Source organism: Lithobates pipiens, unplaced genomic scaffold, assembly GCF_037356315.1.
Source record: "Lithobates pipiens isolate NorthernLeopardFrog02 unplaced genomic scaffold, aLitPip1_a1.2 Scaffold_23, whole genome shotgun sequence".
Lineage (NCBI taxonomy): Eukaryota > Metazoa > Chordata > Amphibia > Anura > Ranidae > Lithobates > Lithobates pipiens.
Window position 1 is genome coordinate 328,674,346 of NW_027507785.1, and position 21,816 is coordinate 328,696,161.

General features: G+C 45.0%; 1 protein-coding gene across 13 annotated transcripts in view; it reads left to right on the forward strand.

The window, feature by feature from the left end:
* PTPRF (protein tyrosine phosphatase receptor type F) overlaps window positions 1-21,816 on the forward strand; it is a 1,477,204-nt gene that overhangs the window by 1,009,590 nt on the left and 445,798 nt on the right. For 8 of the 13 annotated variants that reach the window (XM_077450681.1, XM_077450686.1, XM_077450679.1 and 5 more), the window contains exon 1: window positions 11,058-11,582. The exons of 1 other annotated variant lie outside the window; for it this stretch is intronic. The gene's annotated coding sequence lies outside the window, so the exon portion shown is untranslated. Of the gene's footprint in view, window positions 1-11,056; window positions 11,583-21,816 lie in introns of those variants that run through there. 4 more of the 13 variants (XM_077450676.1, XM_077450680.1, XM_077450682.1 and 1 more) reach the window with 2 other exon arrangements.

Genomic DNA, 21,816 nt, shown 5'->3' on the forward strand with positions numbered 1-21,816 from the left:
AGCAGCCATTTGGTAAACCTTTAATTCCTAACGCCTGTAATAGGGGAGTCAATGAGGGAAAAAAAAAGAAACAAAATCCTGTGTGCTCTGATACCAAATGCCCGTGTGAACCAGCATTTCTTCAGCTGCAGGACAGATATGACTACAAAGCACCAGCAGTGAGCATTATAACTCATAGCTCGCAGTGTGCGCTCACAGAGTTTCCCTTTATTCTGGGAAAATTCTCAGTTTGTGTCGTTTATATTCTTCTGTCCCCCGAAGCAGCAGGTGATACTTGAGTCATATTCTCCAGGCGCTGCGCTGTAACAGTGTACAGGTATGTGTGGAGACACCTGTGCTTGTGTCCCCCGGGTATATCCTCTTGTATTGTGACATCTTAGCCGGGGTCAGGAACCTCCGTTAGGGTACAGAGTGACTCTGCATGTGTGAAGAATCGCCATCCTATACACATTGAACACTGTATATATCTCAGTGCTGCCAGATGTCGATGTACCAGATGTCGATGTACCAGATGTCGATGTACCAGTGGTCAAACCTGCTTTTCCATGCAAAGCCACTACAGCTGAACGACATTCATATATGAACTAACTTACCTGTCGAGAGATGTGTAATTCTGCTCAGCCAGCTTTGAGATCCAGAAACCCCCCGATGGTGCACATCGGCCCTGCCCTGCTTGTAGACTACATTACAGATGGGAAATACAGACAGGTCTGGAACCTGCCCCCAGGCTGTGGCTGGACAGTGATAGGATCACCACTCTCTCGTCCCGGTGTTCTGCCGTATAGTGTCCGGCCATCATATAGCGCCCGCCCCGTACTGCGCAAGCGCAGTACGGAGCAGACGAAGCTTCGGAAAATTTCCGAAGCTGAACGGCCCTGCGCCGTGAGTGGAGGTGGTAGCCCCACCATCCAAGCGGACATAGGGTTGTGAGTATTAAAGGGCCCCTCGTGGGCGAGCTTCGCTCGCCACGCTTCGGGCTCGGCCTCGCTGCACTCGGCTCTTTTTTATTCCTACTCTATGTCCACTTGGATGGTGGGGATAGAACCTGGACTCACGGCGCAGGCGCCGTTCATCCTCTGCAATTTTCGGAATCTGTGTTGCTGTGTACTGCGCATGCGCAGTACGCAGCGGACACTATCCGATGGAGGACGTTATTAGACAAGACACCGGCAGCAGTCTCCCCGGGCCTACATTGAAAGCACCTTGCAATGTAATAAATCTTGATTGTCTTACAGTATCGCCCCACCTTCTCCCAGTCTGAGCCTTGCTGTGTCCGGGATTATAGGAGGCTGGCATGAAGAGAGTTTCGAGTACTTTCGACAGTAGCAATATAAATAATCTTCTAGCCCCGTTCACACCGGTTGACAGTTGCAAATCACATGACAAGTTGCACCCCCATTGCCGGAGTTCCTTCAGATTAGGCGACTTCGTCAGATTTCGTTACGGAGGTGAAATTCTGTCACGGCCATCTTGGTACACCCTGCACTCGGCCACACTAAAGCCTCCTACGCAAGATCGTATTTTCCGTCGGGAATTGTGTGATGACAGGCTGTTTGCGGAAAATCTGACCGTTTGTACGCTCCATCGGACAATTGTTGTCGGATTTTCCGCGGACAAATGTTGGATGGCAGGCTTTAAAATTTTCCGCAGAGAATGGTCTGTTGATAAAATAAATCCATGAGACATTATAAAATAAAATACAGTGTCTGATGGATTCATTTTATCTTTTGATAGCGAGACCTGTTCCTTTCAACTACCCCCAAAGTGTGTCCTGACGAAACAAAACATTTGGTGTCAACTCTCTTGTTTACACTAAATACTCATTACTATCATATGGCTATCATATGTTTTCAATTATTTTTTACTTGACCTGTTTGATATGACTTATTGTTAATAAAATATATTTTTGTACTATACCATTGTCCATCTTGCCTGTAAAGTCTGAATTAGGGCCCTGTGGCCCTTTACCCTTTCTCTCTTCCAACCAATGTTGCTGTCTGATCAGTGGGGCAGGGGAGACTGAGGAAGTGCTTCCTCTCACCTGCAACAGACTGAAGATATCATATAAGGCTGGGCAAAGTCACTGACTGGAACTCAAGGACTGCTTTTTAGCTCTGGATCACATTGATGCTACTTTGAAATCGCGCCCGCTTCACTTGAAGTAGCAAGGTCAGCGCTATTTTAGGTGCTACTCGATAGACATCTGTGCGGCTTCATGCACAGATGTTTATTGAAGTTGCACCTGAAATCGGCAAAAGTACTGCAGGAACTACTTTTGCAAATCAGTGCGCTCCGATTGTAACGGGGTCATTGCCTCCAAGAGGCTGCGACTTTGTCATGCGATTTGATCTCTCAAATGGCGTGACAAATTGCTCCAATGTGAACTTAGGTTTAATGATAGAAAGCGGAGCTTTTCTAATAAAAAATTATACGGTTGCAGTATATTGTGACATGTCAGGAATTCATTCATGAAGACTTAGAATTAAAGCGGAGCTCCACCCTAAAGTGGAACTTCTGCTCATTGGAACCCTCCCCCCCTCCGGTGCCACAATTGGCACCTTTCAGGGGGGAGGGGGTCCAGATACCTGTACAGTACAGGTATCTGCACCCACTTCCGGCATAGATATCCACAGAATCTGTGGATATTTACGCCACTTTCTGCTGGGAAACACACGGATCCGAGAGACAGCGGGGACCATCCTTATTGCGCAGCGTGACTCGCGCATGCGCAGTAGGGAACCGGGAAATTAAGCCGCAAGGCTCCACTTCCTGATTCCCATACCCAAGATGGCGGCGGCAGCACCCGAGAGACGATCGAGAGATCGGCTTCGGGTGCCGACATCGCGGGCGCGCTGGGCGGGTAAGTGTCCTTATTTTAAAAGTCAGCAGCTGCAGTATTTGTAGCTGCTGACTTAAAAAAAAAAAAAAAACAGTGGAACTCCCGCTTTAAATTAATAAAAATTAGAAAAGGATCCACTTTGAAATGTATGCAAACCCCAACATTGAACATCTCATGGAAAAAAGAAAACCCGCCGCTCAAGGTGAGATAACGGAAGCCTAATGGTCCAGCAGGTGCTTGCCCTCGGCTCGCCTCCACATACAATGAAATTAGAAGAAATGGCCGCACACCACTCGGGATCAAAATCCTCTTTATTTTGACATCTCACAAATTACAGGCATTAGAATGCTGGGTAGACGCGTTTTGCACACTTCGCGTGCGCTTAGTCATGACTAAGTACACGTGAAGTGTGCGAAACGCGTCCACCCAGCATTCTGATGCCTGTAATTTTTGGGATGTCCAAATAAAGAGGATTTTGATCTACAGTGCGGCCATTTCTTCTAATTTCATTGAACATTTCATATTTGTTCCATTTTGGTGTAAGTTGCCATCACAGTTACAATTTTCCAAGCAAGTCAGCTGATAACTCTCTTTGCTCTCTCTGCCCTACATAAAGGGGTTATAGAGAGGATATAAAAATAAGGAGGAGGGGGGGGTATGGAGATGGGGAGAGGATATGGAGACAAGAAGGGGGTTATGGAGAAGCTATGGAGATAATGGGAAGAAGTTATACAGATGAGCGGGTATGGAGATAAAAAAGAAAAAGAATATGGAGATGAAGTGCAGATATGGAGATGAGGTGAAGGGGTAATGAAGATAAGTAAAGCTTATAGAGATGTTATGGAGACAAGAAGGGGTGTATGAAGATGTGGAGAAACTACGGACATAAGGAGTTATGCAGATGAGAGGATATAGAGATAAGAACAAGAGGTTGTGGAGATGAGGTGCAGACATATAGATGAGGTGAAGGGGAAATGGAGACGAGGAGAGGTTATATACTACTTCTCCTCGTCTCCATTTCCCCTTCACCTCATCTATATGTCTGCACTGGATTATAGGGATGAGGAGAAGGAATTATGGAGATGAGGAGAGAACATGGCGGCAGGAAGGGGTTATGGAGATGAAGAGAAGATATGGAGGCAAGAAGGGGTTATGGAGATGAGGAGAGGATATGGAGGAAAGAAGCCATTCTGCAGATGCAGAGAAGCTTTGGAGATGAGGAGAAGGAGTTATTTAGATGAGAGGATATCGCCACAAGGAGATGAGGTAAGGAGGCAATGGAGATGGGGGCGATAGGTTTGAGGAGAGAACATGGAGACAAGAAGAGGTTATAGAGATGCAGAGAAGTTATGGAGATAAGGAGTTAATCAGAGGAGAGGATATGGAGACAAGGTGAATGGTTAATGGAGATGAGGAGAAAAGGTTATGGAGATGAGAAGGAGGACATAGAGATGAGGAGAAGAGGTTGTGGAGAGGAGGAGGCTATAGAGATGAGGAGAAGGTGCTATGGAGATGGAGAGGATATGGAGATGAGGACAGGATGTGAAAATGAGAAGGGATTATGGAGATTAGCAGAGGATATGGATATGAAGAAAATGGGTTATGAAGATGAGGAGATGATATTGAGATAAATTGAAAGGGTTATGGAGATGGGAAGAAGTAAATGAGATGAGGAGGGGTCATGGAGATGAGGGGACAGGGTCGTGGAGATGAGGAGGAGGAGGAGTTATTATGGACAATGGAGAGGTTAGTGTTCTTTGTAATGAATTAGGAAGGGCTGGCAACATGTGGTAAGGAATTCAGAGCTGAGAATACACTGTGATGTCATAGGAGCAGGTTATATTTCTGGCCCAATGATAGTTATTTTCTGTACTTTCAGTGTTTATGGGGATACAACATAGGGGAATGTGTGTATTGCAAAGATATACTAAACATGTTTATTTTTTGCCCTGACATACCCTTTAATTTCTGTTTTTCAGGGATCTCCCTGTTATAGCCCATCTGCTCATCTATTTTACAACTCTCAGCTCTGATATCCGGTCTTCTGACAAAAACTGTCCCCCATCGGATAGTGTCCGCCCCGTACTGCGCAGGTCGGAGGACAAGGAGACTCCGAAAGTCTCCGAAGGAGAACGGCGCCTGCACACTGAGTCCAAGTTCAAGCCTCACCATCCAAGTGGACATAAGGTAGCACTTAGTAACAAGGCCCCTCGAGGGCTCGCTTTGCGCGCTATGCTTCGGGCACAGCCTCACTTCACTTGGCAATTTTTTTATTCTAACTCTATGTCCACTTGGACGGTGGGGCTTGAACCTGGACTCAGTGCGCAGGCGCCGTTCATCTTCAGAGACTTTCGGCATCTCCTTGTGTTCCGTACTGCACAAGCGCAGTACAGGGCGGACACTATCTGACAGGGGACAGTATTCCACACAACACCAGCAATAAATTTGACCTCTTCAGATAAAGTGCCCCTTCAATACCACCACCTCCCTGGGTCCCACCCTGACATGTTCTTGTACAATCAGGCCTGCTGGGATCAGTTTTGGTGGAATCGGGTGGGGGAGGGGGGGGGGGGGGAAGAGTAAATCCACTCCAAACTTTCTTATTGCAGAGCTGCGCCTGTACTGGGGCCTGTGCGGCCCTTTGTGTGCTCTTTTAAAAGTTGGAATGCCGCCCTCCTCGCCAGTCTGGCCCAGGGCCGGTGCCTGCTCTTGTTTGGCTGGGACACGTTTGAACCCTGCGGAGATGTGAGTGGGAATGATCTGCCTTTGTCTGCTCTGTCAGGCAATCAATCCTGGCTGGAGAAATGTTCCATTAGTCAGTAAATAGTCAGTGGTTGGGGGGGGGGGTATCCGCAGTCCCATTGTGTCATGTCCCTGCTAATCTCTCTTTCTACATGATGTAGATTATCTGCAGTAGGTGAGTGGACATTGTCCTGGAGAGATCAGGGAGTGGATGGAAACAGAACGTGGAGCCCAACCTCAACTATATTTCATGAACTTTTTTTTATTTGCTCTTTTTTTTTTTTTTTTTTTTTTGGTCGGGTAAATATACCATGGGAAGAGTTTTGCTAGATCTGTTTGATAAGTGAAAAAAATACCTGTTGATTCTGCCAGAAATCCAGTGAGCTATTAACGTTCTGTCTGTGCTGCACCCATTGTACCCAGCTATCTCTGTAAATGACAGTATACTTTCCCTCTGTGCTGTGGAGGGGAGGGGTTCTATAGTACTAACACTCTTAGCCCCTGTACACACGGCCGGACATTCTGACAACCAAATCCGTTGGATTTTGTCCGACGGATTTTGTCCGAAACTGTTGCATACACACGGTCGGACAAAGTTGAAAAAATCCTCAGCTGCAATCCCAGTGTGAAAGCCTGAGTGCTTTCACACTGGGGCGCTTCGCTGGCAGGGCGTCACAAGAAGTCCTGCAAGCAGCGAAATACACCGCTCCTAAAGTGCCCCTGCCCATTGAAATCAATGGGCAGCACTGGCAAAGAGTCGCTGCAGTGGTGTCTTGCGGGCGGTTTTAACCTTTTTTCAGCTGCTAGCAGGATCACCCCCGTTAGCAGCCGGATAGCACCGCTAAAATGACGGTAAAGAGTCGCTAAAGATATCGGCGCTTTACCACTGACGCCCCGGCGTTGGCAGTGTGAAAGTGCCCTTAGGCTTTATGTAAACTATAACTTGAGTTAGGCTGGCCATACATTATACAATTTTCTTCTATAGATTTTCTTTAGATTTACCAAAACCATATAATATGAGGTCAAATCTAAACACTTTCAGTTTGTGTGCAATCAGGCAGGCCTTTATACTACACAGTTGAAGGTAAATCTAAAGAAAATTGTATGGTGTATGGCCAGCTTTAAGGAGCTTATGGCATTGTTTTGCCAAAGCTCATAAACTCAATGCCATAAAAGGCTCCATGTACACATAGGCTTTTACCAGAGTTTAGGAGCCGCTGCGGTTCGGGGAGCTTCACTGCCAGCCGCAAAATGCGTGAAAATCGCTGTGTGATTTTGCCTCGTTTTGCTCTTTCCTTGCGGCTGGTGGTCAAAGTAGGCTGTGTGTCCATGAAACCTTTAGTTGGCCATATACTGCTGGCCATACAAACCTGATGGATAGACATTGAGTGCCGCCTTCAGAATATGCTGATCAGTGACAAAGCAGGGATAGGAAACAAAGAGATCTTTAGTAAATAATCAACACACATTACACAAAATAGACCAGTGGTCGGCTGGTGGTATGCTTGTTTTTGGAGGGAATGGAAAATAGTGAACCCGCAGCAACCCTCCGGGCGGCGGCTTCCCCTGCGTCTCCTCCTCGGCATCACAGAGACACAAGTGTGAACCCAGCCTGGGAGTGACTAAAGCAATATTATACCCAAAAATACCCCATTTAGTTCATTGCATTTTACCAGTTATAACATGTGATGGCTGTGTTCGTTTTCTTTTTTTATGCTTTCTTTCTTCTATTTTCATCTGGTGATCTGGACAGTAAGGCTGGCGATACGTTATACCATTTTCTTGTCTAATTTTCCTTTAGATTTCAATTTGTATGCAATCCGCCAGGCCCTTGCACTACATAGTGGAAGGTAAATCTAATAGAAACTGAACAAGAAAACTGTAAAATGTATGGCCAGCTTAAGTTATTTTTCAAAAGATAAAAGTTCTCTTACAGTTACAGACGAGACAAACCATTTTAAATAACAAGCGCGTCATACTTACCTCCACTGTGCAGCTCGTTTTGCACAGTGTGGCCCCGATCCCCAACTTCTGGGGTCCCTCCGGCGGCTCTCACGGCTCCTCCCCACATCAGACAACCCCCCTAGGAGAAGCGCTCTCCTGGGGGGTTATCTTGCGGGTGCGCTCCTGAGTCCAGCATTTGCATCCATAGACACGAATGCCGGACTCAGCCCCGCCCCCCCGGCCAATGGCTGCGCTGCTGCTATCAATCTATCCAATCAAGAGCTGGGACCTCGTGCAGAGAGTGAGAGCGCGTCTCCGCCAGCGGAAATTTGGGGCTCAGGTGAGTAAAACGGGGAGCTGCGGTGTTTTTTCACCCTACTGCATAGGATGAACACAAGGGTTTACAACCCCTTTAATGTGTTAGTGTATCTAATTCTGCTAGTCCGTCTAACCCTCCCCTCCCCTAGGGTTGCCTCCTCAAACCTGAATACATTTGAATTACTTGGGTTTTGAGGCTAATTTAATGCAGATAAGACACCAAGTGAGTATAATTACCACCTTACCAGCCACAGAACCCGTGTATTTAATATGTGTTCGTGTTTAAAGGGATGAGGTGGCAACCCTCCCCTCCCCCCAGACTGACAATGCTGCTGTCCAAAGGTGCCCTCTGTGCTCCTTCATCCAGAGTGGGGGGGGGGGCGCTCTAATACAGGAGGTGTGTTACTGGCCAGAATACCAGGAGAAAACGGAGGGGAAAAAAGACAAAAAAAAAAGAAAACTAATATGATATGAGAGTGTCCTATCACTTTAAGTGTGAATGGGACCTGGAACTTTTTTATAGCTGAGCAACCGCATCTATTTCCAGCAGTATCTACTCCCTTTCATAAATCTCGTTAGAATTGTTGGCATTTGTATGTAATTAACATATTAATTATTGCGCTCCTGTCACTGGACAAATATCTAGGTCACACATTCATCATTTCCTCTCCGAAAATAAGACACTCGGCTACTCTTGCTGCTGTCCTTGTATTCCCTAATTCTGACCATGAGCAGATACAGTTCGATACAAGTGAACACATTTGATACAAGTGAACACATCCGATACATGTGAACACATCCGATACATGTGAACACATCCGATACATGTGAACACATTCGATACATGTGAACACATTCGATACATGTGAACACATTCGATACATGTGAACACATCCGATACATGTGAACACATCCGATACATGTGAACACATCCGACACGTGAACACATTCGATACATGTGAACACATCCGATACATGTGAACACATTCGATACATGTGAACACATTCGATACATGTGAACACATCCGATACATGTGAACACATCCGATACATGTGAACACATCCGATACATGTGAACACATCCGAAACGTGAACACATTCGATACATGTGAACACATTCGATACATGTGAACACATCCGACACATGGGAACACATCCGACACATGTGAACACATCCGATACATGTGAACACATTCGATACATTTGAACACATTCGATACATTTGAATGCATCGGGCATTATTTATGAAAGGCAAATCCATTTTGCACTACAAGTGCCCTTGGAAGTGCAGTCGCTGTAAATCTAGAGGGCTAGATGTGAAATGAGGGGAAGCTCTGCTGATTTTATTATCCAGTAATGTGCAAGCTAAAATGCTGTTTTTTTTTTCCTTGCATGTCCCCCTCGGATCTACAGTGACTTTACTTCCAAGTGCACTTTTAGTGCAATATCAAGTGCACTTTGCACTCGTAGTGCAAAGTAGATTTGCCTTTAGTAAGTAACACCCATTGGCTACATTTGAACACATTTGATACATTTGATACATTTGAACACATTTGATTAATTTAAATACATTTGATCCATTTGAACACATTGGATACATTTAAATATATTTGAACACATTCGATAACATTTGAGCGCATTTTATACATTCAAACACATTGGATACATTTGGGCGCATTCAATAAATTTGAACGCATTTGAGGACATTTGATACATTTGAGCACATTGGGGGTTATTTAATAAAGGCAAATCCACTTTGCACTACAAGTGCACTTGAAATTGCACTGAAAGTGAACTTGGAAGTGCAGTCGCTGTAGGTCCAAGGGGGACATGCAAGGAAAATAAATTAAAAAAAAACAGCTTTTTAGCTTGCACATGATTGGATAGAGCTTCCCCTCATTTCAGATCTACCCCTCAGATTTACAGCAACTGCACTTCCAAGTGCACTTTGCACTTGTAGTTTGCATTTGTAGTGCAAAGTGGATTTGCCTTTCTTAAATAACCCCCATTGGTTACATTTGAGTGCATTTGATACATTTGGGCGCATTCAATACATTTGAACATATTTGATACATTTAAATACATTTAAACACATCCGATACATTTGAACATGTTGGATACATTTAAACACATTTGATACATTTTAACACATTGGATACATTTAAACACATTTGATACATTTGAACATGTTGGATACATTTAAATACATTTGATACATTTTAACACATTGGATACATTTAAACACATTTGATACATTTTAACACATTGGATACATTTAAATACATTTGAACACATTGGCTACATTTGAGGACATTTGAGCACATTGGGGGTTATTTAATAAAGGCAAATTCACTTTGCACTACAAGTGCAAACTGCAAGTGCAAAGTGCACTTGAAATTGCACTGAAAAATGCACTTGGAAGTGCTGTCGCTGTAGATCCGAGGGGGGCATGCAAGGAAAAAAAACAGCTTTTTAGCTTGCACATGATTGGATAGAGCTTCCCCTCGTTTCAGATCTGCCCCTCTGATTTACAGCGACTGCACTTCTAAGTGCACTTTCTTCTTAAATAACTCCCATTGGTTACATTTGAGTGCATTTGATACATTTGGGCACATTCAATACATTTGAACATATTTGATACATTTAAATACATTTGAACACATCCGATACATTTGAACACGTTGGATACATTTAAACACATTGGATACATTTGAACATGTTGGATACATTTAAACACATTCGATACATTTGAACACATTCGATACATTTGAACACATTGGCTACATTTAAATACATTCGATACATTTGAACATGTTGGATACATTTAAACACATTCGATACATTTGAACACATTGGCTACATTTAAATACATTCGATACATTCGAACATGTTGGATACATTTAAACACATTCGATACATTTGAACACATTAAATACATTTTGATAACATTGTTGCATCAAAAACATGTACAAATTTCAGGTGCTTTTATTTCAAGTAAAATGCTGCTCTCACTTCTCCGGTGATGTTTCTATCGAAGAAATTTCACGGTTCTTTCTGACTTCCCTTTCCAGCCAGCGCTGTATTCAGGCAGCAGAGCCGGTAGTGAAGCGGTTAATTTTTTCTTCCCCAAAGTCAAACAAAAGCAGTGGTGAATGAGCGGGGCGTGGACTGCAGCTTAGCCAGGCCCCTGCTTGTGGGGTGGGTGAGCTTGGTCTCAGCCGGGCTCAGTTCTGAGGCTTGCAGAGAAAGAGATAGCCTGGCTGGCAGTTGTTTCAGGTAAAGCCAGCTCTCCTCTTCCCCCCCCCACCCTCCTTACCGCCTCAGGGATAAAACCGTCAGGAACGCCATCGAGACATATCACCCGGATCACGGATTAAATGCCACCTTTGGATTATATCTGAGGGAAACGCTTTTTTTTTTTTGTCCGTTTCTTTTTTTTTTTTATCCCGGAGATCCAACTCGGATGGGCGTCTGTGGAGATTGGCCGTGAGGAGACGTTCGGTGGTGGTGTTACCTGCAGCATATGGAATAATACAAGGCGGCGAGGGAAGAGGGGATTACCCCTGAGCAGGTGCCGCGATTTGTCTCGTTTCGCTCGGCTGTTGAAGGGGGGAAAAAAAAAAAAAAAGAGTCTCGCTTTCTCTCTCGCCGGGCTAAGCAAGAAGCTGGAAGCGAGTTTTCCTGTTTTAAAAATAAACCCATGTGCCTTGGATCAGCGAAGCCGGCTGCCTGCTTCCAGGTTGGTGTCCAGTTTTCATATTCTTCATGTTTTCTCTCCTGGTTCCATTGCTGGGTTTTGTGACGGTTGCACCTGTAACGAGTACGGCCTTTCTCTTCTGGAGAGACTCTAGAATTCTGAGCATGTTCGAGTCTCCCAACACTTTGCTGAGTTTGGATTGGAGTTGAGGACGGTGCTGTTGCTGGGACGGTTATTAACGTTGCTTTTGTTGCTGTTGGCCCGAAAGAATGAGCTTTCATTGAATTCGAAAATATCTGCCGGCTGGTAGCAGTGGGCTTTGCCGCTCGGTGCCAAGTTTCGTAGGCTTTTACTGGTCTTTGCCGTTACTGCTGGCAGAGGATGTAAGGGGATTGTGGTGGAACACTATTAGGAGTTCTGTATATTGGGGCTGACACAGAAATTCCGTTTTCAGTCCTTTTTTTTTTTTTTTTACTGCAGCCGAGGCAGTTGGGAATTTTTGGAGCTTCATCCTTTTTATTTTGGTGCATGCTGGATAAAAGAATTCTATTCAAATGTATGGGGAACCGGGGATGGGGGCCCTAATGGGTTTCCAACCAGTTCTGGTGACTTTGGTGGCCTGCAAAGGCTTGTTGCTTTCTTTTTTGCTTAATTATTAACTAAAACGGGGTCAGACCGTACATGGTGACCCTTTTTTTTTTTTTTTTTTATTGTGTTTACAAATTCGGTTTTATTGGACTTGCTATTACGGCTGTTATGGGAACGATCTGAATGTTATGAACTATTTGAGAGTTTTGTATATAGGGCAGTGTGAGAGATGCAGATTTGGGAACATGTCATCTGTTTTGGAAGTAGTGGGGGGGGTCGAAAATACTTTTTTCCTTACTGTTGTTGGGTTCAGTCAATAATTACTTTTTTTTTTTTTTTGGGGGGGGGGGGGGGGAGGCTTTATTACTGGAACTCCCTAATGTGCTTTGCGTCAAGAGTGCAAGACTAAAAGACCTGGTAGAGCCTTCCCGGCCTGTGTGCCAAGCTAATTGTGTATCCTTGTAATGCTGCAGTTTGTTTTTTATGGCTGGGAAAGGGGCCAGGAACATAATATTAGTCTATTTCCCAGGCTCAGAGGAGAAAGCCTCTTTAATTTAAGGGTCGGGCAAAGCACATTGCGGAAAAGGCTGGAGCAGCGGTCAGCCTTGGCAAGCTCGGGGTTAAATTTCCCATCGTGAGTGGCAAGGGCGCTTTTCCCAGAAGCAGCAGCTCCAACGTGAGGAGTGAGACTGGATGGGGGAGCTTCCATACTCCCAGTGGTGAAGTCCAAAGGCCTACTTGGGTTTTTATTATGCTTTTTGCTGCCTCTTGGAACTTGCCTAATGCAAATATTTGTCCGGCTTAACTGATCTGAATGCTGAGGTGTTTCTGGAGTTTGTGTGTCAACCTCCGGGCTACAGGGCAGGGATCGGGTGATGGGCAGGAATGTGTAATAGCACCAGCCTGGATCCTGGTTGGTAGCAGACGGAGGGTTCCTTCGCTTTAGTCCCTCAAGGCTATCAAGCTGGCTTTAGGTCAAATTTATTTACAATTAATAATTAGAAACTTCTAAAAAAAATTTTATTTTTAAGCATCGTCTGAAATATTTGGTTCCTCCAAGTCTACAATATAATTGTATCCTGAGTGATTGCTGAAGATAAAGGTCCCTGTTGCTGTAGACCAGTGGACTCCAAACTGTGGCCCGGAGGCCCGATGCAACACTTTGCTTGCTTTTATCCAGCCCAAGGGGCAATATCTCATCCTCTGATACCCACAAGGGGGCATAATTCCCCCCCCCAAACAAACACACACTGGCACCAACAAAGGGGCACAGTTCATTCCAATAACAGAAAATAATGGGGTACACTTCCTCCCAGTGACAACAATGAGGGGGTACGTTTTCTCCCACTGATACCAATGATGGGGCACTATTCCTCCCACTGATACCAATGATGGGGCACTATTCCTCCCACTGATACCAATGATGAGCCACTATTCCTCCCACGGCTACCAATGATGAGCCACTGTTCCTCCCACGGCTACCAATGATGAGCCACTGTTCCTCCCACAGCTACCAATGATGAGCCACTGTTCCTCCCACAGCTACCAATGATGGGCCACTGTTCCTCCCACTGATACCAATGATGGACCACTGTTCCTCCCACGGCTACCAATGATGGGCCACTGTTCCTCCCACGGCTACCAATGATGGGCCACTGTTCCTCCCACGGCTACCAATGATGGGCCACTGTTCCTCCTACTGATACCAATGATGGGCCACTGTTCCTCCCATGGCTACCAATGATGGGCCACTGTTCCTCCCATGGCTACCAATGATGGGCCACTGTTCCTCCCATGGCTACCAATGATGGGCCACTGTTCCTCCCACGGCTACCAATGATGGGCCACTGTTCCTCCCATGGCTACCAATGATGGGCCGCTGTTCCTCCCACGGCTACCAATGATGGGCCGCTGTTCCTCCCATGGCTACCAATGATGGGCCACTGTTCCTCCCACGGCTACCAATGATGGGTCATTAGTCCTCCAAATGATACCAATGATGGGGCACAATTCCTCCCAATGACATAAATGATGGGGCCCAGTTCCTCCCAATGACACCAATGATGGGACATTATTCTTCCCACCCAATGACACCAATGATGGGGCACAATTCCTCCCACTGACACCAAAATGGGGCATTGTTTACTCCCACTGATGTAGGGGCATTTTATTTTTGACTTCTAATGGCCATCGTCCGGCCCCTGTCAAGTCTAAAGGACCATAAACTGTCCCTTTGTTTAGAAAGTTTGGAAACCCCCTGCTTTAGACAATTGGAAAGTGACCCATGACATGACAAAGGCCTGGCCTGGCCTCCCCTATAGACACCATGTTTTGTCTTTGATAACAATCCATTCATTTTGTTCTTAGGGGCTCTTGTATACATTTGATATTGGGAAGTTCTACGTTGTATTTAGGGGGGGCCGGAAAAAGGGTTTTAAGACTTCAGTAGGCCTAGCATCAGGTATAACGAGTCCAATGTTTGTTGTTTTTGCTTAATCTCATCTAGTATCTAGTCCATCTTCCAATCTGTTCCCACCCTACATAATCAGATCCCTCACCCACCTCCACTTTGATTCTCTTTTTCTAAGGAGGTAAGAGAGGATTGCTTGCCTGGTGGGGGGGAGGGGATGGGGTTCTTGGAAAACCGATTTCTAATACGATCTGTATAGACATGCAGATCTTTTCTGGCAAGTGCTCAACACTCCACAGGAGCATCCAGAAGTCTCTTCAAAGGTGGGCAGGAGGCCTACTAAGAATGATGGACAAGTGAGGGGGCTTTGCATCATCAGTGATAGAATTGTTCCTTTTTTATAAGGGAAGAAACAAGATAACAATTGGGTATTGAAGGATTCCAGTAAGTCCAACCTTCAGAAGGTGTGATATGATGTGTTACAGACCTCTGATGATGATATGATGTGTTGCAAAGATCAGACAATGTACGAGAATCATGAGAGCTTGTACACACAGGCGTTAAAAGGCGGCGTCTACCGCCAGCGCATTTCGGAATTGTGCTCGCTGGGGCTCAATTTCTGCAATGACCAAAGAGCGCAATATCCTCAAGCCCCGCTCTCAGTCCTGTAGTCGTCGTCTCATCTCACCAGCCCATATCAGTGTGTCCCCCTACTTGTGAGATCGCAGGAGAAGGATCTGCGATGGGAATCGCCGCCAGTTTTGTGCATCCCATATGTTGGCCAATCTTCGTGTGTTCAGTCGCGCTCATTTATTGAAACAATTTGATCATTTGCATAATTTGAGCGTCTTTTTTTTTTTTTTTTTTTTTCCTTTAAGATAAAAAGTCACCCCGGTTATCATTTAACATCTACAAATTACAAAGTTATTGCACTGATGTATATTCCATGCATTTTGCATTTCTGTGAAAGAGCGGAAAATCAGGGGTTTTTTTTTTAATTGACTTGAATGGCCCACCCTATGTGTGACAAACGTAGCAAAGTAGCTCGCTGACCTACCACTTTTTTTTTTTTTTTTTTACATTTTATTTATTTTTTGAACGTTGAGGTTTGCGTGCGTTTCTAACTGCGCTGTGTTTGATGCACGCGTTTTTAGCGCAACAAATGCTCATATTAAAAATGTTTTTTTTAATTTTGCAAAGTTTTGGAGTGGCATTAACGATGAATGGCAACACTAGTGCGACAGTCGCTTTTCACGTGAAATCGCGCACATTTACAGAGCACTAAAATATAAATGCGGCCTTATGCTGCAGAGATGTCGGCGTAGTGAATGGACCGTCTCTAGTTGTATTAACAAATGATTGTAGAGTGCAGCTGCCTGGTCTTCCCACCACCTGTTCCTAATAGGCCCCACCTGTGACTCCAATTTCCTATTCTGGTGCTGGCGGGTAAATAGAGGTACAGGGGGGGTGGTTGAAGGGGGCACCCTTTGATCTATTGTGTGCCCCCCCAGCTTTGTATGTAAATATTGATACATTGTAGCACAGACCCCTGTGAAGGTCCCTGACAAGTAAATGACATTTTGTCGTTTTTCGGGTCGGTTTCCCTCCCCCACTCACAGATCGGGGACCGGTCCCCACCGCCTGGAAAACACATTTGTGTTTTTCTCTATTGTGTTTTTGTGAAGATTCCTCTGAGCTCCGTGCCGTGCGTGCGGAGAGCTGGGAACCAGTCCGACCAGTTCAGTTTACAAAACAGATACAGGTCACAGCCACGGGATCTACAGGGAACCTAAAGGGGAACTCTGGGCAGCTTTTAGAAAGAAAAATGTCTACCGCCCACAGACGTGTTCATTAAACATCTATTTATTTATTTTTTAAATAAATCTAATATAAGTACCTGGAATCTGTATTATTGTTGTTATTATTATCTTCCTACATACAGAGCAGAAATGAGGATCAGTTAACCACTTAAGGACCAGAAGGATTTGCCCCTTTAATGACCAGGCCACTTTTTGCAATACAGCATTGCCTCACTTTAACTGACAATTGCGCGGTCGTGCGACGCTGTACCCAAACAAATGTATGTCTTTATTTTGTTTATTTACATTTTTTTACCACAAATAGAGCTTTAAATTGGTGGTATTTGATCACCTCTGCGGTTTTTATTTTTTGTGCTATAAACAAAAAAGAGCAACAATTTTGAAAAAAATATATATTTTTTTTCTTTTTTCGTTTATTTTGTAAATATCCAAAAATTGGAAAAAATAAACAGATTTCTTCATCAGTTTAGGCAAATATTTATTATACTACTAATACGTCTATTGATTGGTTTGCACAAAAGTTATAGCGTCTACAAAATAGGGGATATTTTTATTAAAAAAAAATAAAAAAATGATATATATATATATATATATATATATATATATATATATATATATATAAATATAATTATTTTTTTTTTTTTTCTAGTAATGGTGGTGAACAGTGTTTTGAGGGGACTGACTGGAGCAGGAGACTGATCGCTGTTCCTAATCACTAGGTACAGCAGATCTCTCTCTACTCCCCTGACAGAAGGGGGATCTGTTTGTTTACATTGACAGATCCCCTTTCTGGCTCTCTGTGGAGCGATCGCAGCTGGCCGGCGGACATCATGGCCACTGGCCACGCGCATCGACGTTGCGGGGGGGGGGGGGGTGTCAACGCCTTCAATAGCTCTTAAAGCAGCCGACGTACAATGATGGCGGCTGGTCGGCAAGTTCATTAAAGTCTCTTAGGCTCTACTGCAAGGGTGCTAAAGCTTTTGTGATAAGGGATTAAGTGATCTGGTAAACAGCTGTGGGCCACAATGAAATGGTTCGGAATTTTGAATTTTTTGAATAGCATAATGAACATTTTCCTCCTGCAGCTGCTGCTTTAATAGAGGGTCGGTTCCTGTATATGCCACCCCCCTCCCCCCCACAGCCCCTCCTGTCCAAGTGTGAAACAGAATGCGACATGGAGGCTGAATGGACCCACTGGAGTGTGGGTGCGGAGTCACCATTGTGACCCCTGACGCTACACCAGTGGTTGGGAGGGTGTGGTAAAAGCATGTCTCAACTATGGGGATTTACTGACGCCCACCCCTAAACCATAAATGTAACTGGCCCTTAATATCCCGAGCCCCCTATAAGGCTGCTTTCACACTGATGCGCCTGCGGCTTTCCTGCAAATTACCCTAGCTTTGCCATAGACTTCTAGAATATCATGCGGTTGTTTTGCACTTCCTGAAATCCCCACGTTTAGAAGTTTTGGGTGTGCTTTCAGAAAATAGGAGAGCACTTCCCCTATTTGAGGTCGGGGGCCACATCAAAGGGCTCCGAGGGCCACATGTTGAGTGCCCCAGCTCTACTGTGCTGCCCAGTGCTTCATTCTAATGTGTTTCAGGCACTGGGGGCTACGGGGGGGAGGGGCCTTTAGGCAGTCCAAAAAAGGGATTAAACTTTGTAGCCGATCTGCCTGGCAGGAGTTCCCCTTTAGGGACACTCAAGGCTGGAGAAGAAACGTTTAGAGAGAATGTGAGTGTCAGTTCTGTGGGTTAGGAGTGGTGGTGTCCGCTGGCACTGCCAGTACTACGTGTTTGCGTAGCTGCATTTATTTATAGGCTGGTGGTGTCTTCATGGCGAGACGTTGATATTTTGTCCCCACCAAGAAGCTGAGAGATCCTCTTACACCACACACAGGATGATGGGAGTACGGTTACACCGCACACAGGATGATGGGAGTACGGTTACACCGCACACATGATGATGGGAGTGCGATTACACCGCTCACAGGGTGATAGGAGTGCGGTTACACCGCGCACAGGATGATGGGAGTGCGATTACACCGCGCACGGGATGATGGGAGTGCGATTACACCGCGCACGGGATGATGGGAGTGCGATTACACCGCGCACGGGCTGATGGGAGTAAACGGTTGTCATGCAGAGCTGTGCCAGATTTTGCACTCTCCAGTTTTAGTAAATCGATCTTCTTTACATTTTAAACCTTTTATTAGATTTATTGGCTTTATATTGACTTTTAAAACTGGATAATAAAATGAAGGAACATACAAAAGTTTGAGGAAATGTGTGTGTGTGTGTGTGTGTGTGTGTGTGTGTGTGTGTGTGTGTGTGTGTGTGTGTGTGTGTGTGTGTGTGTGTGTGTGTGTGTGTGTGTGTGTGTGTGTGTGGGGGGGGGGGGGGCGGGGACCCGTCCAGTGACCCGTCCAGTGACCTCATAGTGGAATAGCGCCACTATGACATCTTTTGACATCTCTTGCTTTACCGCTTCCAACACAGAGCCCGAGGCTGCAAATAAAAGCGCTCTACATATCAAATATCGGGAATGATTATTCTTCTTGTTTTTTTTTTCTTTTCTGATTAACAGCGTCTCGTAACTCAACTTCAATAAAAATTTAGTGAGTCTGTGTTTGTCATCCTCATAAAACTCTCCTACCTCACTATAAATAAACTTTTATCTGCACTGCCCACCTTTGTCCACCGGGGGCATTATCAATCCTCTTTTATGCTGGAATCAGAATATTCAGAGATGATCTCTGAGCAACAAAACCCATTTTTTCTGTTCACAGAATGCAGAATGATGATCACTCTTCACTGAAGACAAAGAATGGGGAACAACAAGTCCCAACATACTCTGACATCCAGTCCAGGAGTGTACCTACACTTGAAATCCTCCTTCAGCCATCCGCGGCCCACGTTATAGGCACAGTGGCATTGTGATCTTGCAGCGCTGGGTTTATGGGTTCTGTTACCAGCAAGGTTCTATGTGGACAGGGCCTGGTAATCTTTAATATTGATTGGACCCTGGGCAAAAATTTTCTTGGGGCCCCTCCCCCCCATGCAGTTTCGCTCTCCACCTGCTCTGAGACATACAATAAATAGCAACTAGACTAAAATTCAGTTTATAAATTCAGATCAGGCAGCTATTGCAATTGGTTTCCAGAGGTTACAGTGTATCATTACCACTCACTGATTGGTGGCCAAAGGTACAGCACACATTACGGCTCACTGATTAGTTGCTAGAGGTTACAGCATATGATTTCTGCTTGTTGATTGGTGCTAGAGATTACTGTGGATATGACCTCAGGGGGGCATGATATACATATCAATGCTGCCAGTCGCCGCTATTTACATATGAATGCCACTACTATTTGCATATGAATTACGGTAATTTACATGTAAAATCATCTGTACACCACAATAGGGCAGAGCTGGGCAGCATTAGTAGCAGCACCTCACACTGAGAATATAGGGACACAGCACAGGACGAAAACCTCAAGGGACAAGGGAATTTAAACCAGGATATTTGGCAAGTGTGAGGCAGCTGCTTTGGGCCCCACAACAATGACAGGGCCCAGGGCAGCTGCCCCTTTTGCCCTGCCTTAAAAACGGCCCTGTGTGTGGGTTCCCTATGGTCATCGGCCCAAATAAGAATAGTCATAGGTTAGCTGGGATGTGTTGGCCGTCGTGTATTTGGTCTTTTTTGCAATACTAGAGATCGATAGACATGTGCAGTTCGATTCGTTCCTAATTAATATTCGGACAAATGTTTCATTATATAGATACAAAGACTCCATTGGATCTCTGACACAGTGTGTTGAACCCGAGATGGTGACAACCGTATCTATTTGTGTTGCAGTAGGTGAGCAGCGTGTCGGCATCTACACATCTGTCTTTCAGATTGGCAGGCGTGTAGTTCTTCTCGTGCTCAGCGCCGGTATTTACATAAAGGATGTCCATGTTTATCTGCGCACTTCCATAGGAAACTAGTCGGTGCCAAACCAGCAAATTCAGTATCAACATGGATATATATATATATATATATATATATATATATATATATATATATATATATAATAATGTGTGTATATAATTTAAATTTTTTTTTTTTTTTAAAGGTCGTCTGTAATTGTTTCCTGCAAGCCACAGAATGTCTGCTTTTCATTCCATACGGTATATGGAGAATATCACTGTGCAGTCCGACAAATCTATGATTTCTTATTAGTGTGTTGGCTGAAGAGCTTGCATTCAGTGGATTGCACAGTAAAGACAAAAGTGACCGTACATGGATTTAAATTTGCCTGGCTTAAGGGGGACCGGCTGATTTTGATGGCCACTGTGGATAAATACAAGTTAATCTACAGACTTGTTCAAATGCCCTGGTAGACTGGGATAGTGCACACTTTTAACCTCTCTCTCTCTCTCTCTCTCTCTCTCTCTCTCTCTCTCTCTCTCTCTCTCTCTCTCTCTCTCTCTCTCTCTCTCTCTCTCTCTCTCTCTCTCTCCTCTCTCTCTCTCTCTCTCTCTCTCTCTCTCTCTCTCTCTCTCTCTCTCTTCTCTCTCTCTCTCTCCATCTCTCTCTCTCTCTCTCTCTCTCTCTCTCTCTCTCTCTCTCTCTCTCTCTCTCTCTCTCTCTCTCTCTCTCTCTCTCTCTCTCTCTCTCTCTCTCTCTCCTCTCTCTCTCTCTCTCTCTCTCTCTCATCTCTCTCTCTCTCTCTCCATCTCTCTCTCTCTCTCTCCTCTCTCTCTCTCTCTCTCTCTCTCTCTCTCTCTCTCCATCTCTCTCTCTCTCTCCATCTCTCTCTCTCTCTCTCTCTCTCTCTCTCTCTCTCTCTCTCTCTCTCTCTCTCTCTCTCTCTCTCTCTCTCTCTCCATCTCTCTCTCTCTCTCCATCTCTCTCTCTCTCTCCATCTCTCTCTCTCTCTCCCTCTCTCTCCCTCTCCCTCTCCCTCTCTCTCCCTCTCCCTCTCCCTCTCTCTCTCCCCCCTCTCTCTCTCTCCTCTCTCTCTCTCTCTCTCTCTCTCTCTCTCTCTCTCCATCTCTCTCTCCATCTCTCTCCCTCTCCCTCTCCCTCTCTCTCCCCTCCCTCCTCTCTCTCTCTCCCCTCTCTCTCTCTCTCCCCCCTCTCGCGCCCCCCTCTCTCTCTCAACACCTCTGAAAAGGGTGGAGCTCTAATAGGACGAGGGGGAGGCTAAAGAGGAAGGGGTGGAGTTTACATATGTGAAGGGGTGGGACAAATTTAGATGGGGAGGGGGGTGCCCGATCTTAGTGTTGCCTAGGGCAGAACAAAACCAAAATACACCACTGGGAGCAGTGCAGCATTGTTACCACCCTGCATTAGACTGTACTGACAGGAACAACAAGTATTGAGAAAGTTGTGAGCGCGGATAGACTTATAATTAAGTGCTGGAGCACATATATAAATTTTTAAATAGGAGGCCATATTTTAAATGTAAAAT